The 17,747-nt window shown below is 46.0% G+C and overlaps 42 non-coding genes across 42 annotated transcripts; all 42 read left to right on the forward strand.

Annotated features, from left to right (window-relative positions):
- The first annotated feature begins 195 nt into the window (after positions 1–195).
- On the forward strand, positions 196–267 carry TRNAA-UGC (transfer RNA alanine (anticodon UGC)). The gene has a single exon. It is a non-coding gene; the product is annotated as a tRNA-Ala (tRNA).
- Positions 268–394: 127 nt separating this feature from the next.
- Positions 395–466, forward strand: TRNAA-CGC (transfer RNA alanine (anticodon CGC)). The gene has a single exon. It is a non-coding gene; the product is annotated as a tRNA-Ala (tRNA).
- A 520-nt stretch (positions 467–986) lies between these two features.
- TRNAA-UGC (transfer RNA alanine (anticodon UGC)) lies at positions 987–1,058 on the forward strand. The gene has a single exon. It is a non-coding gene; the product is annotated as a tRNA-Ala (tRNA).
- Positions 1,059–1,185: 127 nt separating this feature from the next.
- On the forward strand, positions 1,186–1,257 carry TRNAA-CGC (transfer RNA alanine (anticodon CGC)). Its single transcript has one exon. It is a non-coding gene; the product is annotated as a tRNA-Ala (tRNA).
- A 520-nt stretch (positions 1,258–1,777) lies between these two features.
- On the forward strand, positions 1,778–1,849 carry TRNAA-UGC (transfer RNA alanine (anticodon UGC)). The gene has a single exon. It is a non-coding gene; the product is annotated as a tRNA-Ala (tRNA).
- A 719-nt stretch (positions 1,850–2,568) lies between these two features.
- TRNAA-UGC (transfer RNA alanine (anticodon UGC)) lies at positions 2,569–2,640 on the forward strand. Its single transcript has one exon. It is a non-coding gene; the product is annotated as a tRNA-Ala (tRNA).
- Positions 2,641–2,767: 127 nt separating this feature from the next.
- Positions 2,768–2,839, forward strand: TRNAA-CGC (transfer RNA alanine (anticodon CGC)). Its single transcript has one exon. It is a non-coding gene; the product is annotated as a tRNA-Ala (tRNA).
- Positions 2,840–3,359: 520 nt separating this feature from the next.
- On the forward strand, positions 3,360–3,431 carry TRNAA-UGC (transfer RNA alanine (anticodon UGC)). Its single transcript has one exon. It is a non-coding gene; the product is annotated as a tRNA-Ala (tRNA).
- A 127-nt stretch (positions 3,432–3,558) lies between these two features.
- TRNAA-CGC (transfer RNA alanine (anticodon CGC)) lies at positions 3,559–3,630 on the forward strand. The gene has a single exon. It is a non-coding gene; the product is annotated as a tRNA-Ala (tRNA).
- A 520-nt stretch (positions 3,631–4,150) lies between these two features.
- On the forward strand, positions 4,151–4,222 carry TRNAA-UGC (transfer RNA alanine (anticodon UGC)). Its single transcript has one exon. It is a non-coding gene; the product is annotated as a tRNA-Ala (tRNA).
- A 127-nt stretch (positions 4,223–4,349) lies between these two features.
- Positions 4,350–4,421, forward strand: TRNAA-CGC (transfer RNA alanine (anticodon CGC)). Its single transcript has one exon. It is a non-coding gene; the product is annotated as a tRNA-Ala (tRNA).
- Positions 4,422–4,939: 518 nt separating this feature from the next.
- TRNAA-UGC (transfer RNA alanine (anticodon UGC)) lies at positions 4,940–5,011 on the forward strand. Its single transcript has one exon. It is a non-coding gene; the product is annotated as a tRNA-Ala (tRNA).
- A 127-nt stretch (positions 5,012–5,138) lies between these two features.
- TRNAA-CGC (transfer RNA alanine (anticodon CGC)) lies at positions 5,139–5,210 on the forward strand. The gene has a single exon. It is a non-coding gene; the product is annotated as a tRNA-Ala (tRNA).
- A 520-nt stretch (positions 5,211–5,730) lies between these two features.
- TRNAA-UGC (transfer RNA alanine (anticodon UGC)) lies at positions 5,731–5,802 on the forward strand. The gene has a single exon. It is a non-coding gene; the product is annotated as a tRNA-Ala (tRNA).
- Positions 5,803–5,929: 127 nt separating this feature from the next.
- On the forward strand, positions 5,930–6,001 carry TRNAA-CGC (transfer RNA alanine (anticodon CGC)). Its single transcript has one exon. It is a non-coding gene; the product is annotated as a tRNA-Ala (tRNA).
- Positions 6,002–6,521: 520 nt separating this feature from the next.
- Positions 6,522–6,593, forward strand: TRNAA-UGC (transfer RNA alanine (anticodon UGC)). The gene has a single exon. It is a non-coding gene; the product is annotated as a tRNA-Ala (tRNA).
- A 127-nt stretch (positions 6,594–6,720) lies between these two features.
- Positions 6,721–6,792, forward strand: TRNAA-CGC (transfer RNA alanine (anticodon CGC)). The gene has a single exon. It is a non-coding gene; the product is annotated as a tRNA-Ala (tRNA).
- A 520-nt stretch (positions 6,793–7,312) lies between these two features.
- TRNAA-UGC (transfer RNA alanine (anticodon UGC)) lies at positions 7,313–7,384 on the forward strand. Its single transcript has one exon. It is a non-coding gene; the product is annotated as a tRNA-Ala (tRNA).
- Positions 7,385–7,511: 127 nt separating this feature from the next.
- Positions 7,512–7,583, forward strand: TRNAA-CGC (transfer RNA alanine (anticodon CGC)). The gene has a single exon. It is a non-coding gene; the product is annotated as a tRNA-Ala (tRNA).
- Positions 7,584–8,103: 520 nt separating this feature from the next.
- Positions 8,104–8,175, forward strand: TRNAA-UGC (transfer RNA alanine (anticodon UGC)). Its single transcript has one exon. It is a non-coding gene; the product is annotated as a tRNA-Ala (tRNA).
- A 127-nt stretch (positions 8,176–8,302) lies between these two features.
- Positions 8,303–8,374, forward strand: TRNAA-CGC (transfer RNA alanine (anticodon CGC)). Its single transcript has one exon. It is a non-coding gene; the product is annotated as a tRNA-Ala (tRNA).
- Positions 8,375–8,894: 520 nt separating this feature from the next.
- TRNAA-UGC (transfer RNA alanine (anticodon UGC)) lies at positions 8,895–8,966 on the forward strand. The gene has a single exon. It is a non-coding gene; the product is annotated as a tRNA-Ala (tRNA).
- Positions 8,967–9,093: 127 nt separating this feature from the next.
- TRNAA-CGC (transfer RNA alanine (anticodon CGC)) lies at positions 9,094–9,165 on the forward strand. The gene has a single exon. It is a non-coding gene; the product is annotated as a tRNA-Ala (tRNA).
- A 536-nt stretch (positions 9,166–9,701) lies between these two features.
- On the forward strand, positions 9,702–9,773 carry TRNAA-UGC (transfer RNA alanine (anticodon UGC)). Its single transcript has one exon. It is a non-coding gene; the product is annotated as a tRNA-Ala (tRNA).
- Positions 9,774–9,900: 127 nt separating this feature from the next.
- TRNAA-CGC (transfer RNA alanine (anticodon CGC)) lies at positions 9,901–9,972 on the forward strand. Its single transcript has one exon. It is a non-coding gene; the product is annotated as a tRNA-Ala (tRNA).
- Positions 9,973–10,508: 536 nt separating this feature from the next.
- TRNAE-UUC (transfer RNA glutamic acid (anticodon UUC)) lies at positions 10,509–10,580 on the forward strand. Its single transcript has one exon. It is a non-coding gene; the product is annotated as a tRNA-Glu (tRNA).
- Positions 10,581–10,691: 111 nt separating this feature from the next.
- On the forward strand, positions 10,692–10,763 carry TRNAA-CGC (transfer RNA alanine (anticodon CGC)). The gene has a single exon. It is a non-coding gene; the product is annotated as a tRNA-Ala (tRNA).
- Positions 10,764–11,283: 520 nt separating this feature from the next.
- TRNAA-UGC (transfer RNA alanine (anticodon UGC)) lies at positions 11,284–11,355 on the forward strand. Its single transcript has one exon. It is a non-coding gene; the product is annotated as a tRNA-Ala (tRNA).
- Positions 11,356–11,482: 127 nt separating this feature from the next.
- On the forward strand, positions 11,483–11,554 carry TRNAA-CGC (transfer RNA alanine (anticodon CGC)). The gene has a single exon. It is a non-coding gene; the product is annotated as a tRNA-Ala (tRNA).
- A 520-nt stretch (positions 11,555–12,074) lies between these two features.
- On the forward strand, positions 12,075–12,146 carry TRNAA-UGC (transfer RNA alanine (anticodon UGC)). The gene has a single exon. It is a non-coding gene; the product is annotated as a tRNA-Ala (tRNA).
- A 127-nt stretch (positions 12,147–12,273) lies between these two features.
- On the forward strand, positions 12,274–12,345 carry TRNAA-CGC (transfer RNA alanine (anticodon CGC)). Its single transcript has one exon. It is a non-coding gene; the product is annotated as a tRNA-Ala (tRNA).
- Positions 12,346–12,881: 536 nt separating this feature from the next.
- TRNAA-UGC (transfer RNA alanine (anticodon UGC)) lies at positions 12,882–12,953 on the forward strand. Its single transcript has one exon. It is a non-coding gene; the product is annotated as a tRNA-Ala (tRNA).
- Positions 12,954–13,080: 127 nt separating this feature from the next.
- On the forward strand, positions 13,081–13,152 carry TRNAA-CGC (transfer RNA alanine (anticodon CGC)). The gene has a single exon. It is a non-coding gene; the product is annotated as a tRNA-Ala (tRNA).
- A 719-nt stretch (positions 13,153–13,871) lies between these two features.
- On the forward strand, positions 13,872–13,943 carry TRNAA-CGC (transfer RNA alanine (anticodon CGC)). Its single transcript has one exon. It is a non-coding gene; the product is annotated as a tRNA-Ala (tRNA).
- A 536-nt stretch (positions 13,944–14,479) lies between these two features.
- TRNAE-UUC (transfer RNA glutamic acid (anticodon UUC)) lies at positions 14,480–14,551 on the forward strand. Its single transcript has one exon. It is a non-coding gene; the product is annotated as a tRNA-Glu (tRNA).
- Positions 14,552–14,662: 111 nt separating this feature from the next.
- TRNAA-CGC (transfer RNA alanine (anticodon CGC)) lies at positions 14,663–14,734 on the forward strand. Its single transcript has one exon. It is a non-coding gene; the product is annotated as a tRNA-Ala (tRNA).
- A 520-nt stretch (positions 14,735–15,254) lies between these two features.
- TRNAA-UGC (transfer RNA alanine (anticodon UGC)) lies at positions 15,255–15,326 on the forward strand. The gene has a single exon. It is a non-coding gene; the product is annotated as a tRNA-Ala (tRNA).
- A 127-nt stretch (positions 15,327–15,453) lies between these two features.
- On the forward strand, positions 15,454–15,525 carry TRNAA-CGC (transfer RNA alanine (anticodon CGC)). Its single transcript has one exon. It is a non-coding gene; the product is annotated as a tRNA-Ala (tRNA).
- Positions 15,526–16,061: 536 nt separating this feature from the next.
- Positions 16,062–16,133, forward strand: TRNAA-UGC (transfer RNA alanine (anticodon UGC)). Its single transcript has one exon. It is a non-coding gene; the product is annotated as a tRNA-Ala (tRNA).
- A 127-nt stretch (positions 16,134–16,260) lies between these two features.
- TRNAA-CGC (transfer RNA alanine (anticodon CGC)) lies at positions 16,261–16,332 on the forward strand. Its single transcript has one exon. It is a non-coding gene; the product is annotated as a tRNA-Ala (tRNA).
- A 719-nt stretch (positions 16,333–17,051) lies between these two features.
- TRNAA-CGC (transfer RNA alanine (anticodon CGC)) lies at positions 17,052–17,123 on the forward strand. Its single transcript has one exon. It is a non-coding gene; the product is annotated as a tRNA-Ala (tRNA).
- A 536-nt stretch (positions 17,124–17,659) lies between these two features.
- TRNAE-UUC (transfer RNA glutamic acid (anticodon UUC)) lies at positions 17,660–17,731 on the forward strand. Its single transcript has one exon. It is a non-coding gene; the product is annotated as a tRNA-Glu (tRNA).
- Positions 17,732–17,747: the final 16 nt, after the last annotated feature.

Below are 17,747 nucleotides of genomic sequence, written 5' to 3' on the forward strand. Positions count from 1 at the left end.
AGAGTCTCTACTTGGTATCACCAGAAAACCGAGTTGGAGTGTCGTGCCGGAAGCTTGAATTGGTCAGCTGATGTATCTCTAAGAATTCACAGAGTTTTTTTCTCAAGGTGGTTCAGCGATTTGACTAAATGCCAACCCTTGTCTGCAAAAATCTTGACCCGTTTCCTGCAAGTTTCTGAAAGTGGTGCAAATAACGGGGATGTAGCTCAGTGGTAGAGCGCACGCTTTGCATGTGTGAGGCCCCGGGTTCAATCCCCGGCATCTCCATGGCCTGGGTTTACGTGCAAAGGACGCACTTCCTACAGGTGACTACTTTTCCTTCTCCTTATGTGGTTCCTGCAGTCACTCGGTGAAAGAATTACTTGTCAGTGCTCCATCCCACTGGGAGACTTTTGGGGATGTAGCTCAGTGGTAGAGCGCATGCTTCGCATGTATGAGGTCCTGGGTTCAACCCCCAGCATCTCTAAACTTTTCCTAATATGGCTAGAAAGCTTTAGCAAACACACTCACGCTTAGTAGTGTCGTCAAGACTCGCAAGGAATCTTTGACGCTTAAACTGGCTTCTTTGCCAGGTCACATAGCAGGACGAGGCTTTTTGCCGTGGCAGATTCTAAAGACTGCATGCAACCTAAGGCAAGGGCAACACTTTACCACCCAGTAAAATGTTTTCAATGGGAACTGGACTTTCAACAAACTTTGCACAAATCAATAGCACAAGCAAATATAGGAAACTTTCTCTAGCCTGATTAAAGTGGGAAATGTGCAATAGCTTTGCATTAAGGACAAGCTTCAGAGTCTCTACTTGGTATCATCCTAAAACCGAGTTGGTGTGTCGTGCCGGAAGCTTGAATTGGTCAGCTGATGTATCTCTAAGAATTCACAGAGTTTTTTTCTCAAGGTGGTTCAGCGATTTGAATAAATGCCAACCCTTGTCTGCAAAAATCTTGACCCGTTTCTTGCAAGTTTCTGAAAGTGGTGCAAATAACGGGGATGTAGCTCAGTGGTAGAGCGCACGCTTTGCATGTGTGAGGCCCCGGGTTCAATCCCCGGCATCTCCATGGCCTGGGTTTACGTGCAAAGGACGCACTTCCTACAGGTGACTACTTTTCCTTCTCCTTATGTGGTTCCTGCAGTCACTCGTTGAAAGAATTACTTGTCAGTGCTCCATCCCACTAGAAGACTTTTGGGGATGTAGCTCAGTGGTAGAGCGCATGCTTCGCATGTATGAGGTCCTGGTTTCAACCCCCAGCATCTCCAAACTTTTCCTAATATGGCTAGAAAGCTTTAGCAAACACACTCACGCTTACTAGTGTCGTCAAGACTCGCAAGGAATCTTTGACGCTTAAGCTGGCTTCTTTGCCAGGTCACATAGCAGGACGAGGCTTTTTGTCGCAGCAGATTCTAAAGACTGCATGCAACCTAAGGCAAGGGCAACACTTTACCACCCAGTAAAATGTTTTCAATGGGAACTGGACTTTCAACAAACTTTGCACAAATCAATAGCACAGGCAAATATAGGAAACTTTCTCTAGCCTGATTAAAGTGGGAAATGTGCAATAGCTTTGCATTAAGGACAAGCTTCAGAGTCTCTACTTGGTATCATCCTAAAACCGAGTTGGAGTGTCGTGCCGGAAGCTTGAATTGGTCAGCTGATGTATCTCTAAGAATTCACAGAGTTTTTTTCTCAAGGTGGTTCAGCGATTTGAATAAATGCCAACCCTTGTCTGCAAAAATCTTGACCCGTTTCCTGCAAGTTTCTGAAAGTGGTGCAAATAACGGGGATGTAGCTCAGTGGTAGAGCGCACGCTTTGCATGTGTGAGGCCCCGGGTTCAATCCCCGGCATCTCCATGGCCTGGGTTTACGTGCAAAGGACGCACTTCCTACAGGTGACTACTTTTCCTTCTCCTTATGTGGTTCCTGCAGTCACTCGTTGAAAGAATTACTTGTCAGTGCTCCATCCCACTAGAAGACTTTTGGGGATGTAGCTCAGTGGTAGAGCGCATGCTTCGCATGTATGAGGTCCTAGTTTCAACCCCCAGGATCTCCAAACTTTTCCTAATATGGCTAGAAAGCTTTAGCAAACACACTCACGCTTAGTAGTGTCGTCAAGACTCGCAAGGAATCTTTGACGCTTAAACTGGCTTCTTTGCCAGGTCACATAGCAGGACGAGGCTTTTTGTCGCAGCAGATTCTAAAGACTGCATGCAACCTAAGGCAAGGGCAACACTTTACCACCCAGTAAAATGTTTTCAATGGGAACTGGACTTTCAACAAACTTTGCACAAATCAATAGCACAGGCAAATATAGGAAACTTTCTCTAGCCTGATTAAAGTGGGAAATGTGCAATAGCTTTGCATTAAGGACAAGCTTCAGAGTCTCTACTTGGTATCATCAGAAAACCGAGTTGGAGTGTCGTGCCGGAAGCTTGAATTGGTCAGCTGATGTATCTCTAAGAATTCACAGAGTTTTTTTCTCAAGGTGGTTCAGCGATTTGACTAAATGCCAACCCTTGTCTGCAAAAATCTTGACCCGTTTCCTGCAAGTTTCTGAAAGTGGTGCAAATAACGGGGATGTAGCTCAGTGGTAGAGCGCAGGCTTTGCATGTGTGAGGCCCCGGGTTCAATCCCCGGCATCTCCATGGCCTGGGTTTACGTGCAAAGGACGCACTTCCTACAGGTGACTACTTTTCCTTCTCCTTATGTGGTTCCTGCAGTCACTCAGTGAAAGAATTACTTGTCAGTGCTCCATCCCACTGGGAGACTTTTGGGGATGTAGCTCAGTGGTAGAGCGCATGCTTCGCATGTATGAGGTCCTGGGTTCAACCCCCAGCATCTCCAAACTTTTCCTAATATGGCTAGAAAGCTTTAGCAAACACACTCACGCTTAGTAGTGTCGTCAAGACTCGCAAGGAATCTTTGACGCTTAAACTGGCTTCTTTGCCAGGTCACATAGCAGGACGAGGCTTTTTGCCGTGGCAGATTCTAAAGACTGCATGCAACCTAAGGCAAGGGCAACACTTTACCACCCAGTAAAATGTTTTCAATGGGAACTGGACTTTCAACAAACTTTGCACAAATCAATAGCACAGGCAAATATAGGAAACTTTCTCTAGCCTGATTAAAGTGGGAAATGTGCAATAGCTTTGCATTAAGGACAAGCTTCAGAGTCTCTACTTGGTATCATCCTAAAACCGAGTTGGTGTGTCGTGCCGGAAGCTTGAATTGGTCAGCTGATGTATCTCTAAGAATTCACAGAGTTTTTTTTTCAAGGTGGTTCAGCGATTTGAATAAATGCCAACCCTTGTCTGCAAAAATCTTGACCCGTTTCTTGCAAGTTTCTGAAAGTGGTGCAAATAACGGGGATGTAGCTCAGTGGTAGAGCGCACGCTTTGCATGTGTGAGGCCCTGGGTTCAATCCCCGGCATCTCCATGGCCTGGGTTTACGTGCAAAGGACGCACTTCCTACAGGTGACTACTTTTCCTTCTACTTATGTGGTTCCTGCAGTCACTCGGTGAAAGAATTACTTGTCAGTGCTCCATCCCACTGGGAGACTTTTGGGGATGTAGCTCAGTGGTAGAGCGCATGCTTCGCATGTATGAGGTCCTGGGTTCAACCCCCAGCATCTCCAAACTTTGCCTAATATGGCTAGAAAGCTTTAGCACACACACTCACGCTTAGTAGTGTCGTCAAGACTCGCAAGGAATCTTTGACGCTTAAACTGGCTTCTTTGCCAGGTCACATAGCAGGACGAGGCTTTTTGCCGTGGCAGATTCTAAAGACTGCATGCAACCTAAGGCAAGGGCAACACTTTACCACCCAGTAAAATGTTTTCAATGGGAACTGGACTTTCAACAAACTTTGCACAAATCAATAGCACAGGCAAATATAGGAAACTTTCTCTAGCCTGATTAAAGTGGGAAATGTGCAATAGCTTTGCATTAAGGACAAGCTTCAGAGTCTCTACTTGGTATCATCCTAAAACCGAGTTGGTGTGTCGTGCCGGAAGCTTGAATTGGTCAGCTGATGTATCTCTAAGAATTCACAGAGTTTTTTTCTCAAGGTGGTTCAGCGATTTGAATAAATGCCAACCCTTGTCTGCAAAAATCTTGACCCGTTTCCTGCAAGTTTCTGAAAGTGGTGCAAATAACGGGGATGTAGCTCAGTGGTAGAGCGCACGCTTTGCATTTGTGAGGCCCCGGGTTCAATCCCCGGCATCTCCATGGCCTGGGTTTACGTGCAAAGGACGCACTTCCTACAGGTGACTACTTTTCCTTCTCCTTATGTGGTTCCTGCAGTCACTCGTTGAAAGAATTACTTGTCAGTGCTCCATCCCACTAGAAGACTTTTGGGGATGTAGCTCAGTGGTAGAGCGCATGCTTCGCATGTATGAGGTCCTGGTTTCAACCCCCAGCATCTCCAAACTTTTCCTAATATGGCTAGAAAGCTTTAGCAAACACACTCACGCTTAGTAGTGTCGTCAAGACTCGCAAGGAATCTTTGACGCTTAAACTGGCTTCTTTGCCAGGTCACATAGCAGGACGAGGCTTTTTGTCGCAGCAGATTCTAAAGACTGCATGCAACCTAAGGCAAGGGCAACACTTTACCACCCAGTAAAATGTTTTCAATGGGAACTGGACTTTCAACAAACTTTGCACAAATCAATAGCACAGGCAAATATAGGAAACTTTCTCTAGCCTGATTAAAGTGGGAAATGTGCAATAGCTTTGCATTAAGGACAAGCTTCAGAGTCTCTACTTGGTATCATCAGAAAACCGAGTTGGAGTGTCGTGCCGGAAGCTTGAATTGGTCAGCTGATGTATCTCTAAGAATTCACAGTTTTTTTCTCAAGGTAGTTCAGCGATTTGACTAAATGCCAACCCTTGTCTGCAAAAATCTTGACCCGTTTCCTGCAAGTTTCTGAAAGTGGTGCAAATAACGGGGACGTAGCTCAGTGGTAGAGCGCACGCTTTGCATGTGTGAGGCCCCGGGTTCAATCCCCGGCATCTCCATGGCCTGGGTTTATGTGCAAAGGACGCACTTCCTACAGGTGACTACTTTTCCTTCTCCTTATGTGGTTCCTGCAGTCACTCGGTGAAAGAATTACTTGTCAGTGCTCCATCCCACTGGGAGACTTTTGGGGATGTAGCTCAGTGGTAGAGCGCATGCTTCGCATGTATGAGGTCCTGGGTTCAACCCCCAGCATCTCCAAACTTTTCCTAATATGGCTAGAAAGCTTTAGCAAACACACTCACGCTTAGTAGTGTCGTCAAGACTCGCAAGGAATCTTTGACGCTTAAACTGGCTTCTTTGCCAGGTCACATAGCAGGACGAGGCTTTTTGCCGCGGCAGATTCTAAAGACTGCATGCAACCTAAGGCAAGGGCAACACTTTACCACCCAGTAAAATGTTTTCAATGGGAACTGGACTTTCAACAAACTTTGCACAAATCAATAGCACAGGCAAATATAGGAAACTTTCTCTAGCCTGATTAAAGTGGGAAATGTGCAATAGCTTTGCATTAAGGACAAGCTTCAGAGTCTCTACTTGGTATCATCCTAAAACCGAGTTGGAGTGTCATGCCGGAAGCTTGAATTGGTCAGCTGATGTATCTCTAAGAATTCACAGAGTTTTTTTCTCAAGGTGGTTCAGCGATTTGAGTAAATGCCAACCCTTGTCTGCAAAAATCTTGACCCGTTTCCTGCAAGTTTCTGAAAGTGGTGCAAATAACGGGGATGTAGCTCAGTGGTAGAGCGCACGCTTTGCATGTGTGAGGCCCCGGGTTCAATCCCCGGCATCTCCATGGCCTGGGTTTACGTGCAAAGGACGCACTTCCTACAGGTGACTACTTTTCCTTCTACTTATGTGGTTCCTGCAGTCACTCGTTGAAAGAATTACTTGTCAGTGCTCCATCCCACTAGAAGACTTTTGGGGATGTAGCTCAGTGGTAGAGCGCATGCTTCGCATGTATGAGGTCCTGGTTTCAACCCCCAGCATCTCCAAACTTTTCCTAATATGGCTAGAAAGCTTTAGCAAACACACTCACGCTTAGTAGTGTCGTCAAGACTCGCAAGGAATCTTTGACGCTTAAACTGGCTTCTTTGCCAGGTCACATAGCAGGACGAGGCTTTTTGTCGCAGCAGATTCTAAAGACTGCATGCAACCTAAGGCAAGGGCAACACTTTACCACCCAGTAAAATGTTTTCAATGGGAACTGGACTTTCAACAAACTTTGCACAAATCAATAGCACAGGCAAATATAGGAAACTTTCTCTAGCCTGATTAAAGTGGGAAATGTGCAATAGCTTTGCATTAAGGACAAGCTTCAGAGTCTCTACTTGGTATCATCAGAAAACCGAGTTGGAGTGTCGTGCCGGAAGCTTGAATTGGTCAGCTGATGTATCTCTAAGAATTCACAGAGTTTTTTTCTCAAGGTGGTTCAGCGATTTGACTAAATGCCAACCCTTGTCTGCAAAAATCTTGACCCGTTTCCTGCAAGTTTCTGAAAGTGGTGCAAATAACGGGGATGTAGCTCAGTGGTAGAGCGCACGCTTTGCATGTGTGAGGCCCCGGGTTCAATCCCCGGCATCTCCATGGCCTGGGTTTACGTGCAAAGGACGCACTTCCTACAGGTGACTACTTTTCCTTCTCCTTATGTGGTTCCTGCAGTCACTCGGTGAAAGAATTACTTGTCAGTGCTCCATCCCACTGGGAGACTTTTGGGGATGTAGCTCAGTGGTAGAGCGCATGCTTCGCATGTATGAGGTCCTGGGTTCAACCCCCAGCATCTCCAAACTTTTCCTAATATGGCTAGAAAGCTTTAGCAAACACACTCACGCTTAGTAGTGTCGTCAAGACTCGCAAGGAATCTTTGACGCTTAAACTGGCTTCTTTGCCAGGTCACATAGCAGGACGAGGCTTTTTGCCGCGGCAGATTCTAAAGACTGCATGCAACCTAAGGCAAGGGCAACACTTTACCACCCAGTAAAATGTTTTCAATGGGAACTGGACTTTCAACAAACTTTGCACAAATCAATAGCACAGGCAAATATAGGAAACTTTCTCTAGCCTGATTAAAGTGGGAAATGTGCAATAGCTTTGCATTAAGGACAAGCTTCAGAGTCTCTACTTGGTATCATCCTAAAACCGAGTTGGAGTGTCATGCCGGAAGCTTGAATTGGTCAGCTGATGTATCTCTAAGAATTCACAGAGTTTTTTTCTCAAGGTGGTTCAGCGATTTGAGTAAATGCCAACCCTTGTCTGCAAAAATCTTGACCCGTTTCCTGCAAGTTTCTGAAAGTGGTGCAAATAACGGGGATGTAGCTCAGTGGTAGAGCACACGCTTTGCATGTGTGAGGCCCCGGGTTCAATCCCCGGCATCTCCATGGCCTGGGTTTACGTGCAAAGGACGCACTTCCTACAGGTGACTACTTTTCCTTCTACTTATGTGGTTCCTGCAGTCACTCGTTGAAAGAATTACTTGTCAGTGCTCCATCCCACTAGAAGACTTTTGGGGATGTAGCTCAGTGGTAGAGCGCATGCTTCGCATGTATGAGGTCCTGGTTTCAACCCCCAGCATCTCCAAACTTTTCCTAATATGGCTAGAAAGCTTTAGCAAACACACTCACGCTTAGTAGTGTCGTCAAGACTCGCAAGGAATCTTTGACGCTTAAACTGGCTTCTTTGCCAGGTCACATAGCAGGACGAGGCTTTTTGTCGCAGCAGATTCTAAAGACTGCATGCAACCTAAGGCAAGGGCAACACTTTACCACCCAGTAAAATGTTTTCAATGGGAACTGGACTTTCAACAAACTTTGCACAAATCAATAGCACAGGCAAATATAGGAAACTTTCTCTAGCCTGATTAAAGTGGGAAATGTGCAATAGCTTTGCATTAAGGACAAGCTTCAGAGTCTCTACTTGGTATCATCAGAAAACCGAGTTGGAGTGTCGTGCCGGAAGCTTGAATTGGTCAGCTGATGTATCTCTAAGAATTCACAGAGTTTTTTTCTCAAGGTGGTTCAGCGATTTGACTAAATGCCAACCCTTGTCTGCAAAAATCTTGACCCGTTTCCTGCAAGTTTCTGAAAGTGGTGCAAATAACGGGGATGTAGCTCAGTGGTAGAGCGCACGCTTTGCATGTGTGAGGCCCCGGGTTCAATCCCCGGCATCTCCATGGCCTGGGTTTACGTGCAAAGGACGCACTTCCTACAGGTGACTACTTTTCCTTCTCCTTATGTGGTTCCTGCAGTCACTCGGTGAAAGAATTACTTGTCAGTGCTCCATCCCACTGAGAGACTTTTGGGGATGTAGCTCAGTGGTAGAGCGCATGCTTCGCATGTATGAGGTCCTGGGTTCAACCCCCAGCATCTCCAAACTTTTCCTAATATGGCTAGAAAGCTTTAGCAAACACACTCACGCTTAGTAGTGTCTTCAAGACTCGCAAGGAATCTTTGACGCTTAAACTGGCTTCTTTGCCAGGTCACATAGCAGGCCGAGGCTTTTTGCCGCGGCAGATTCTAAAGACTGCATGCAACCTAAGGCAAGGGCAACACTTTACCACCCAGTAAAATGTTTTCAATGGGAACTGGACTTTCAACAAACTTTGCACAAATCAATAGCACAGGCAAATATAGGAAACTTTCTCTAGCCTGATTAAAGTGGGAAATGTGCAATAGCTTTGCATTAAGGACAAGCTTCAGAGTCTCTACTTGGTATAATCCTAAAACCGAGTTGGAGTGTCGTGCCGGAAGCTTGAATTGGTCAGCTGATGTATCTCTAAGAATTCACAGAGTTTTTTTCTCAAGGTGGTTCAGCGATTTGAATAAATGCCAACCCTTGTCTGCAAAAATCTTGACCCGTTTCCTGCAAGTTTCTGAAAGTTGTGCAAATAACGGGGATGTAGCTCAGTGGTAGAGCGCACGCTTTGCATGAGTGAGGCCCCGGGTTCAATCCCCGGCATTTCCATGGCCTGGGTTTATGTGCAAAGGACGCACTTCCTACAGGTGACTACTTTTCCTTCTCCTTATGTGGTTCCTGCAGTCACTCGTTGAAAGAATTACTTGTCAGTGCTCCATCCCACTAGGAGACTTTTGGGGATGTAGCTCAGTGGTAGAGCGCATGCTTCGCATGTATGAGGTCCTGGGTTCAACCCCCAGCATCTCCAAACTTTTCCTAATATGGCTAGAAAGCTTTAGCAAACACACGCACGCTTAGTAGTGTCGTCAAGACTCGCAAGGAATCTTTGACGCTTAAACTGGCTTCTTTGCCAGGTCACATAACAGGACGAGGCTTTTTGCCGCGGCAGATTCTAAAGACTGCATGCAACCTAAGGCAAGGGCAACCTAAGGCAAGGGCAACACTTTACCACCCAGTAAAATGTTTTCAATGGGAACTGGACTTTCAACAAACTTTGCACAAATCAATAGCACAGGCAAATATAGGAAACTTTCTCTAGCCTGATTAAAGTGGGAAATGTGCAATAGCTTTGCATTAAGGACAAGCTTCAGAGTCTCTACTTGGTATCATCAGAAAACCGAGTTGGAGTGTCGTGCCGGAAGCTTGAATAGGTCAGCTGATGTATCTCTAAGAATTCACAGAGTTTTTTTCTCAAGGTGGTTCAGCGATTTGAATAAATGCCAACCCTTGTCTGCAAAAATCTTGACCCGTTTCCTGCAAGTTTCTGAAAGTTGTGCAAATAACGGGGATGTAGCTCAGTGGTAGAGCGCACGCTTTGCATGAGTGAGGCCCCGGGTTCAATCCCCGGCATCTCCATGGCCTGGGTTTACGTGCAAAGGACGCACTTCCTACAGGTGACTACTTTTCCTTCTCCTTATGTGGTTCCTGCAGTCACTCGTTGAAAGAATTACTTGTCAGTGCTCCATCCCACTAGGAGACTTTTGGGGATGTAGCTCAGTGGTAGAGCGCATGCTTCGCATGTATGAGGTCCTGGGTTCAACCCCCAGCATCTCCAAACTTTTCCTAATATGGCTAGAAAGCTTTAGCAAACACACGCACGCTTAGTAGTGTCGTCAAGACTCGCAAGGAATCTTTGACGCTTAAACTGGCTTCTTTGCCAGGTCACATAACAGGACGAGGCTTTTTGCCGCGGCAGATTCTAAAGACTGCATGCAACCTAAGGCAAGGGCAACCTAAGGCAAGGGCAACACTTTACCACCCAGTAAAATGTTTTCAATGGGAACTGGACTTTCAACAAACTTTGCACAAATCAATAGCACAGGCAAATATAGGAAACTTTCTCTAGCCTGATTAAAGTGGGAAATGTGCAATAGCTTTGCATTAAGGACAAGCTTCAGAGTCTCTACTTGGTATCATCAGAAAACCGAGTTGGAGTGTCGTGCCGGAAGCTTGAATAGGTCAGCTGATGTATCTCTAAGAATTCACAGAGTTTTTTTCTCAAGGTGGTTCAGCGATTTGAATAAATGCCAACCCTTGTCTGCAAAAATCTTGACCCGTTTCCTGCAAGTTTCTGAAAGTGGTGCAAATAACGGGGATGTAGCTCAGTGGTAGAGCGCACGCTTTTCATGTGTGAGGCCCCGGGTTCAATCCCCGGCATCTCCATGACCTGGGTTTACGTGCAAAGGTGACTACTTTTCCTTCTCCTTATGTGGTTCCTGCAGTCACTCGGTGAAAGAATTACTTGTCAGTGCTCCATCCCACTGGGAGACTTTTGGGGATGTAGCTCAGTGGTAGAGCGCATGCTTCGCATGTATGAGGTCCTGGGTTCAACCCCCAGCATCTCCAAACTTTTCCTAATATGGCTAGAAAGCTTTAGCAAACACACTCACGCTTAGTAGTGTCGTCAAGACTCGCAAGGAATCTTTGACGCTTAAACTGGCTTCTTTGCCAGGTCACATAGCAGGACGAGGCTTTTTGCCGCGGCAGATTCTAAAGACTGCATGCAACCTAAGGCAAGGGCAACACTTTACCACCCAGTAAAATGTTTTCAATGGGAACTGGACTTTCAACAAACTTTGCACAAATCAATAGCACAGGCAAATATAGGAAACTTTCTCTAGCCTGATTAAAGTGGGAAATGTGCAATAGCTTTGCATTAAGGACAAGCTTCAGAGTCTCTACTTGGTATCATCCTAAAACCGAGTTGGAGTGTCGTGCCGGAAGCTTGAATTGGTCAGCTGATGTATCTCTAAGAATTCACAGAGTTTTTTTCTCAAGGTGGTTCAGCGATTTGACTAAATGCCAACCCTTGTCTGCAAAAATCTTGACCCGTTTCCTGCAAGTTTCTTAAAGTTGTGCAAATAACGGGGATGTAGCTCAGTGGTAGAGCGCACGCTTTGCATGTGTGAGGCCCCGGGTTCAATCCCCGGCATCTCCATGGCCTGGGTTTACGTGCAAAGGACGCACTTCCTACAGGTGACTACTTTTCCTTCTCCTTATGTGGTTCCTGCAGTCACTCGGTGAAAGAATTACTTGTCAGTGCTCCATCCCACTGGGAGACTTTTGGGGATGTAGCTCAGTGGTAGAGCGCATGCTTCGCATGTATGAGGTCCTGGGTTCAACCCCCAGCATCTCCAAACTTTTCCTAATATGGCTAGAAAGCTTTAGCAAACACACTCACGCTTAGTAGTGTCTTCAAGACTCGCAAGGAATCTTTGACGCTTAAACTGGCTTCTTTGCCAGGTCACATAGCAGGCCGAGGCTTTTTGCCGCGGCAGATTCTAAAGACTGCATGCAACCTAAGGCAAGGGCAACACTTTACCACCCAGTAAAATGTTTTCAATGGGAACTGGACTTTCAACAAACTTTGCACAAATCAATAGCACAGGCAAATATAGGAAACTTTCTCTAGCCTGATTAAAGTGGGAAATGTGCAATAGCTTTGCATTAAGGACAAGCTTCAGAGTCTCTACTTGGTATCATCCTAAAACCGAGTTGGAGTGTCGTGCCGGAAGCTTGAATTGGTCAGCTGATGTATCTCTAAGAATTCACAGAGTTTTTTTCTCAAGGTGGTTCAGCGATTTGAATAAATGCCAACCCTTGTCTGCAAAAATCTTGACCCGTTTCCTGCAAGTTTCTGAAAGTTGTGCAAATAACGGGGATGTAGCTCAGTGGTAGAGCGCACGCTTTGCATGAGTGAGGCCCCGGGTTCAATCCCCGGCATCTCCATGGCCTGGGTTTACGTGCAAAGGACGCACTTCCTACAGGTGACTACTTTTCCTTCTCCTTATGTGGTTCCTGCAGTCACTCGTTGAAAGAATTACTTGTCAGTGCTCCATCCCACTAGGAGACTTTTGGGGATGTAGCTCAGTGGTAGAGCGCATGCTTCGCATGTATGAGGTCCTGGGTTCTACCCCCAGCATCTCCAAACTTTTCCTAATATGGCTAGAAAGCTTTAGCAAACACACGCACGCTTAGTAGTGTCGTCAAGACTCGCAAGGAATCTTTGACGCTTAAACTGGCTTCTTTGCCAGGTCACATAACAGGACGAGGCTTTTTGCCGCGGCAGATTCTAAAGACTGCATGCAACCTAAGGCAAGGGCAACCTAAGGCAAGGGCAACACTTTACCACCCAGTAAAATGTTTTCAATGGGAACTGGACTTTCAACAAACTTTGCACAAATCAATAGCACAGGCAAATATAGGAAACTTTCTCTAGCCTGATTAAAGTGGGAAATGTGCAATAGCTTTGCATTAAGGACAAGCTTCAGAGTCTCTACTTGGTATCATCAGAAAACCGAGTTGGAGTGTCGTGCCGGAAGCTTGAATAGGTCAGCTGATGTATCTCTAAGAATTCACAGAGTTTTTTTCTCAAGGTGGTTCAGCGATTTGAATAAATGCCAACCCTTGTCTGCAAAAATCTTGACCCGTTTCCTGCAAGTTTCTGAAAGTTGTGCAAATAACGGGGATGTAGCTCAGTGGTAGAGCGCACGCTTTGCATGAGTGAGGCCCCGGGTTCAATCCCCGGCATCTCCATGGCCTGGGTTTACGTGCAAAGGACGCACTTCCTACAGGTGACTACTTTTCCTTCTCCTTATGTGGTTCCTGCAGTCACTCGTTGAAAGAATTACTTGTCAGTGCTCCATCCCACTAGGAGACTTTTGGGGATGTAGCTCAGTGGTAGAGCGCATGCTTCGCATGTATGAGGTCCTGGGTTCAACCCCCAGCATCTCCAAACTTTTCCTAATATGGCTAGAAAGCTTTAGCAAACACACTCACGCTTAGTAGTGTCGTCAAGACTCGCAAGGAATCTTTGACGCTTAAACTGGCTTCTTTGCCAGGTCACATAGCAGGACGAGGCTTTTTGCTGCGGCAGATTCTAAAGACTGCATGCAACCTAAGGCAAGGGCAACACTTTACCACCCAGTAAAATGTTTTCAATGGGAACTGGACTTTCAACAAACTTTGCACAAATCAATAGCACAGGCAAATATAGGAAACTTTCTCTAGCCTGATTAAAGTGGGAAATGTGCAATAGCTTTGCATTAAGGACAAGCTTCAGAGTCTCTACTTGGTATCATCAGAAAACCGAGTTGGAGTGTCGTGCCAGATGCTTGAATAGGTCAGCTGATGTATCTCTAAGAATTCACAGAGTTTTTTTCTCAAGGTGGTTCAGCGATTTGACTAAATGCCAACCCTTGTCTGCAAAAATCTTGACCCGTTTCCTGCAAGTTTCTGAAAGTGGTGCAAATAACGGGGATGTAGCTCAGTGGTAGAGCACACGCTTTGCATGTGGGAGGCCCCAGGTTCAATCCCCGGCATCTCCATGGCCTGGGTTTACGTGCAGAGGACGCACTTCCTACAGGTGACTACTTTTCCTTCTCCTTATGTGGTTCCTGCAGTCACTCGTTGAAAGAATTACTTGTCAGTGCTCCATCCCACTAGGAGACTTTTGGGGATGTAGCTCAGTGGTAGAGCGCATGCTTCGCATGTATGAGGTCCTGGGTTCAACCCCCAGCATCTCCAAACTTTTCCTAATATGGCTAGAAAGCTTTAGCAAACACACTCATGCTTAGTAGTGTCGTCAAGACGCGCAAGGAATCATTGACGCTTAAACTGGCTTCTTTGCCAGGTCACATAGCAGGACGAGGCTTTTTGCCGCGGCAGATTCTAAAGACTGCATGCAACCTAAGGCAAGGGCAACCTAAGGCAAGGGCAACACTTTACCACCCAGTAAAATGTTTTCAATGGGAACTGGACTTTCAACAAACTTTGCTCAAATCAATAGCACAGGCAAATATAGGAAACTTTCTCTAGCCTGATTAAAGTGGGAAATGTGCAATAGCTTTGCATTAAGGACAAGCTTCAGAGTCTCTACTTGGTATCATCAGAAAACCGAGTTGGAGTGTCGTGCCGGAAGCTTGAATAGGTCAGCTGATGTATCTCTAAGAATTCACAGAGTTTTTTTCTCAAGGTGGTTCAGCGATTTGAATAAATGCCAACCCTTGTCTGCAAAAATCTTGACCCGTTTCCTGCAAGTTTCTGAAAGTGGTGCAAATAACGGGGATGTAGCTCAGTGGTAGAGCGCACGCTTTTCATGTGTGAGGCCCCGGGTTCAATCCCAGGCATCTCCATGACCTGGGTTTACGTGCAAAGGTGACTACTTTTCCTTCTCCTTATGTGGTTCCTGCAGTCACTCGGTGAAAGAATTACTTGTCAGTGCTCCATCCCACTGGGAGACTTTTGGGGATGTAGCTCAGTGGTAGAGCGCATGCTTCGCATGTATGAGGTCCTGGGTTCAACCCCCAGCATCTCCAAACTTTTCCTAATATGGCTAGAAAGCTTTAGCAAACACACTCACGCTTAGTAGTGTCGTCAAGACTCGCAAGGAATCTTTGACGCTTAAACTGGCTTCTTTGCCAGGTCACATAGCAGGATGAGGCTTTTTGCCGCGGCAGATTCTAAAGACTGCATGCAACCTAAGGCAAGGGCAACACTTTACCACCCAGTAAAATGTTTTCAATGGGAACTGGACTTTCAACAAACTTTGCACAAATCAATAGCACAGGCAAATATAGGAAACTTTCTCTAGCCTGATTAAAGTGGGAAATGTGCAATAGCTTTGCATTAAGGACAAGCTTCAGAGTCTCTACTTGGTATCATCAGAAAACCGAGTTGGAGTGTCGTGCCGGAAGCTTGAATTGGTCAGCTGATGTATCTCTAAGAATTCACAGAGTTTTTTTCTCAAGGTGGTTCAGCGATTTGACTAAATGCCAACCCTTGTCTGCAAAAATCTTGACCCGTTTCCTGCAAGTTTCTGGAAATGGTGCAAATAACGGGGATGTAGCTCAGTGGTAGAGCGCACGCTTTGCATGTGTGAGGCCCCGGGTTCAATCCCCGGCATCTCCATGGCCTGGGTTTACGTGCAAAGGACGCACTTGCTACAGGTGACTAATTTTCCTTCTCCTTATGTGGTTCGTGCAGTCACTCGGTGAAAGAATTACTTGTCAGTGCTCCATCCCACTGGGAGACTTTTGGGGATGTAGCTCAGTGGTAGAGCGCATGCTTCGCATGAATGAGGTCCTGGGTTCAACCCCCAGCATCTCTAAACTTTTCCTAATATGGCTAGAAAGCTTTAGCAAACACACTCACGCTTAGTAGTGTCGTCAAGACTCGCAAGGAATCTTTGACGCTTAAACTGGCTTCTTTGCCAGGTCACATAGCAGGACGAGGCTTTTTGCCACGGCAGATTCTAAAGACTGCATGCAACCTAAGGCAAGGGCAACCTAAGGCAAGGGCAACACTTTACCACCCAGTAAAATGTTTTCAATGGGAACTGGACTTTCAACAAACTTTGCACAAATCAATAGCACAGGCAAATATAGGAAACTTTCTCTAGCCTGATTAAAGTGGGAAATGTGCAATAGCTTTGCATTAAGGACAAGCTTCAGAGTCTCTACTTGGTATCATCAGAAAACCGAGTTGGAGTGTCGTGCCGGAAGCTTGAATAGGTCAGCTGATGTATCTCTAAGAATTCACAGAGTTTTTTTCTCAAGGTGGTTCAGCGATTTGAATAAATGCCAACCCTTGTCTGCAAAAATCTTGACCCGTTTCCTGCAAGTTTCTGAAAGTTGTGCAAATAACGGGGATGTAGCTCAGTGGTAGAGCGCACGCTTTGCATGAGTGAGGCCCCGGGTTCAATCCCCGGCATCTCCATGGCCTGGGTTTACGTGCAAAGGACGCACTTCCTACAGGTGACTACTTTTCCTTCTCCTTATGTGGTTCCTGCAGTCACTCGTTGAAAGAATTACTTGTCAGTGCTCCATCCCACTAGGAGACTTTTGGGGATGTATCTCAGTGGTAGAGCGCATGCTTCGCATGTATGAGGTCCTGGGTTCAACCCCCAGCATCTCCAAACTTTTCCTAATATGGCTAGAAAGCTTTAGCAAACACACTCACGCTTAGTAGTGTCGTCAAGACTCGCAAGGAATCTTTGACGCTTAAACTGGCTTCTTTGCCAGGTCACATAGCAGGACGAGGCTTTTTGCTGCGGCAGATTCTAAAGACTGCATGCAACCTAAGGCAAGGGCAACACTTTACCACCCAGTAAAATGTTTTCAATGGGAACTGGACTTTCAACAAACTTTGCACAAATCAATAGCACAGGCAAATATAGGAAACTTTCTCTAGCCTGATTAAAGTGGGAAATGTGCAATAGCTTTGCATTAAGGACAAGCTTCAGAGTCTCTACTTGGTATCATCAGAAAACCGAGTTGGAGTGTCGTGCCAGATGCTTGAATAGGTCAGCTGATGTATCTCTAAGAATTCACAGAGTTTTTTTCTCAAGGTGGTTCAGCGATTTGACTAAATGCCAACCCTTGTCTGCAAAAATCTTGACCCGTTTCCTGCAAGTTTCTGAAAGTGGTGCAAATAACGGGGATGTAGCTCAGTGGTAGAGCACACGCTTTGCATGTGGGAGGCCCCAGGTTCAATCCCCGGCATCTCCATGGCCTGGGTTTACGTGCAGAGGACGCACTTCCTACAGGTGACTACTTTTCCTTCTCCTTATGTGGTTCCTGCAGTCACTCGTTGAAAGAATTACTTGTCAGTGCTCCATCCCACTAGGAGACTTTTGGGGATGTAGCTCAGTGGTAGAGCGCATGCTTCGCATGTATGAGGTCCTGGGTTCAACCCCCAGCATCTCCAAACTTTTCCTAATATGGCTAGAAAGCTTTAGCAAACACACTCATGCTTAGTAGTGTCGTCAAGACTCGCAAGGAATCATTGACGCTTAAACTGGCTTCTTTGCCAGGTCACATAGCAGGACGAGGCTTTTTGCCGCGGCAGATTCTAAAGACTGCATGCAACCTAAGGCAAGGGCAACCTAAGGCAAGGGCAACACTTTACCACCCAGTAAAATGTTTTCAATGGGAACTGGACTTTCAACAAACTTTGCTCAAATCAATAGCACAGGCAAATATAGGAAACTTTCTCTAGCCTGATTAAAGTGGGAAATGTGCACTAGCTTTTCATTAAGGACAAGCTTCAGAGTCTCTACTTGGTATCATCAGAAAACCGAGTTGGAGTGTCGTGCCGGAAGCTTGAATAGGTCAGCTGATGTATCTCTAAGAATTCACAGAGTTTTTTTCTCAAGGTGGTTCAGCGATTTGAATAAATGCCAACCCTTGTCTGCAAAAATCTTGACCCGTTTCCTGCAAGTTTCTGAAAGTGGTGCAAATAACGGGGATGTAGCTCAGTGGTAGAGCACACGCTTTTCATGTGTGAGGCCCCGGGTTCAATCCCAGGCATCTCCATGACCTGGGTTTACGT

This window comes from Ranitomeya variabilis, chromosome 1 (genome assembly GCF_051348905.1).
Source record: "Ranitomeya variabilis isolate aRanVar5 chromosome 1, aRanVar5.hap1, whole genome shotgun sequence".
In the NCBI taxonomy this organism is placed as follows: domain Eukaryota; kingdom Metazoa; phylum Chordata; class Amphibia; order Anura; family Dendrobatidae; genus Ranitomeya; species Ranitomeya variabilis.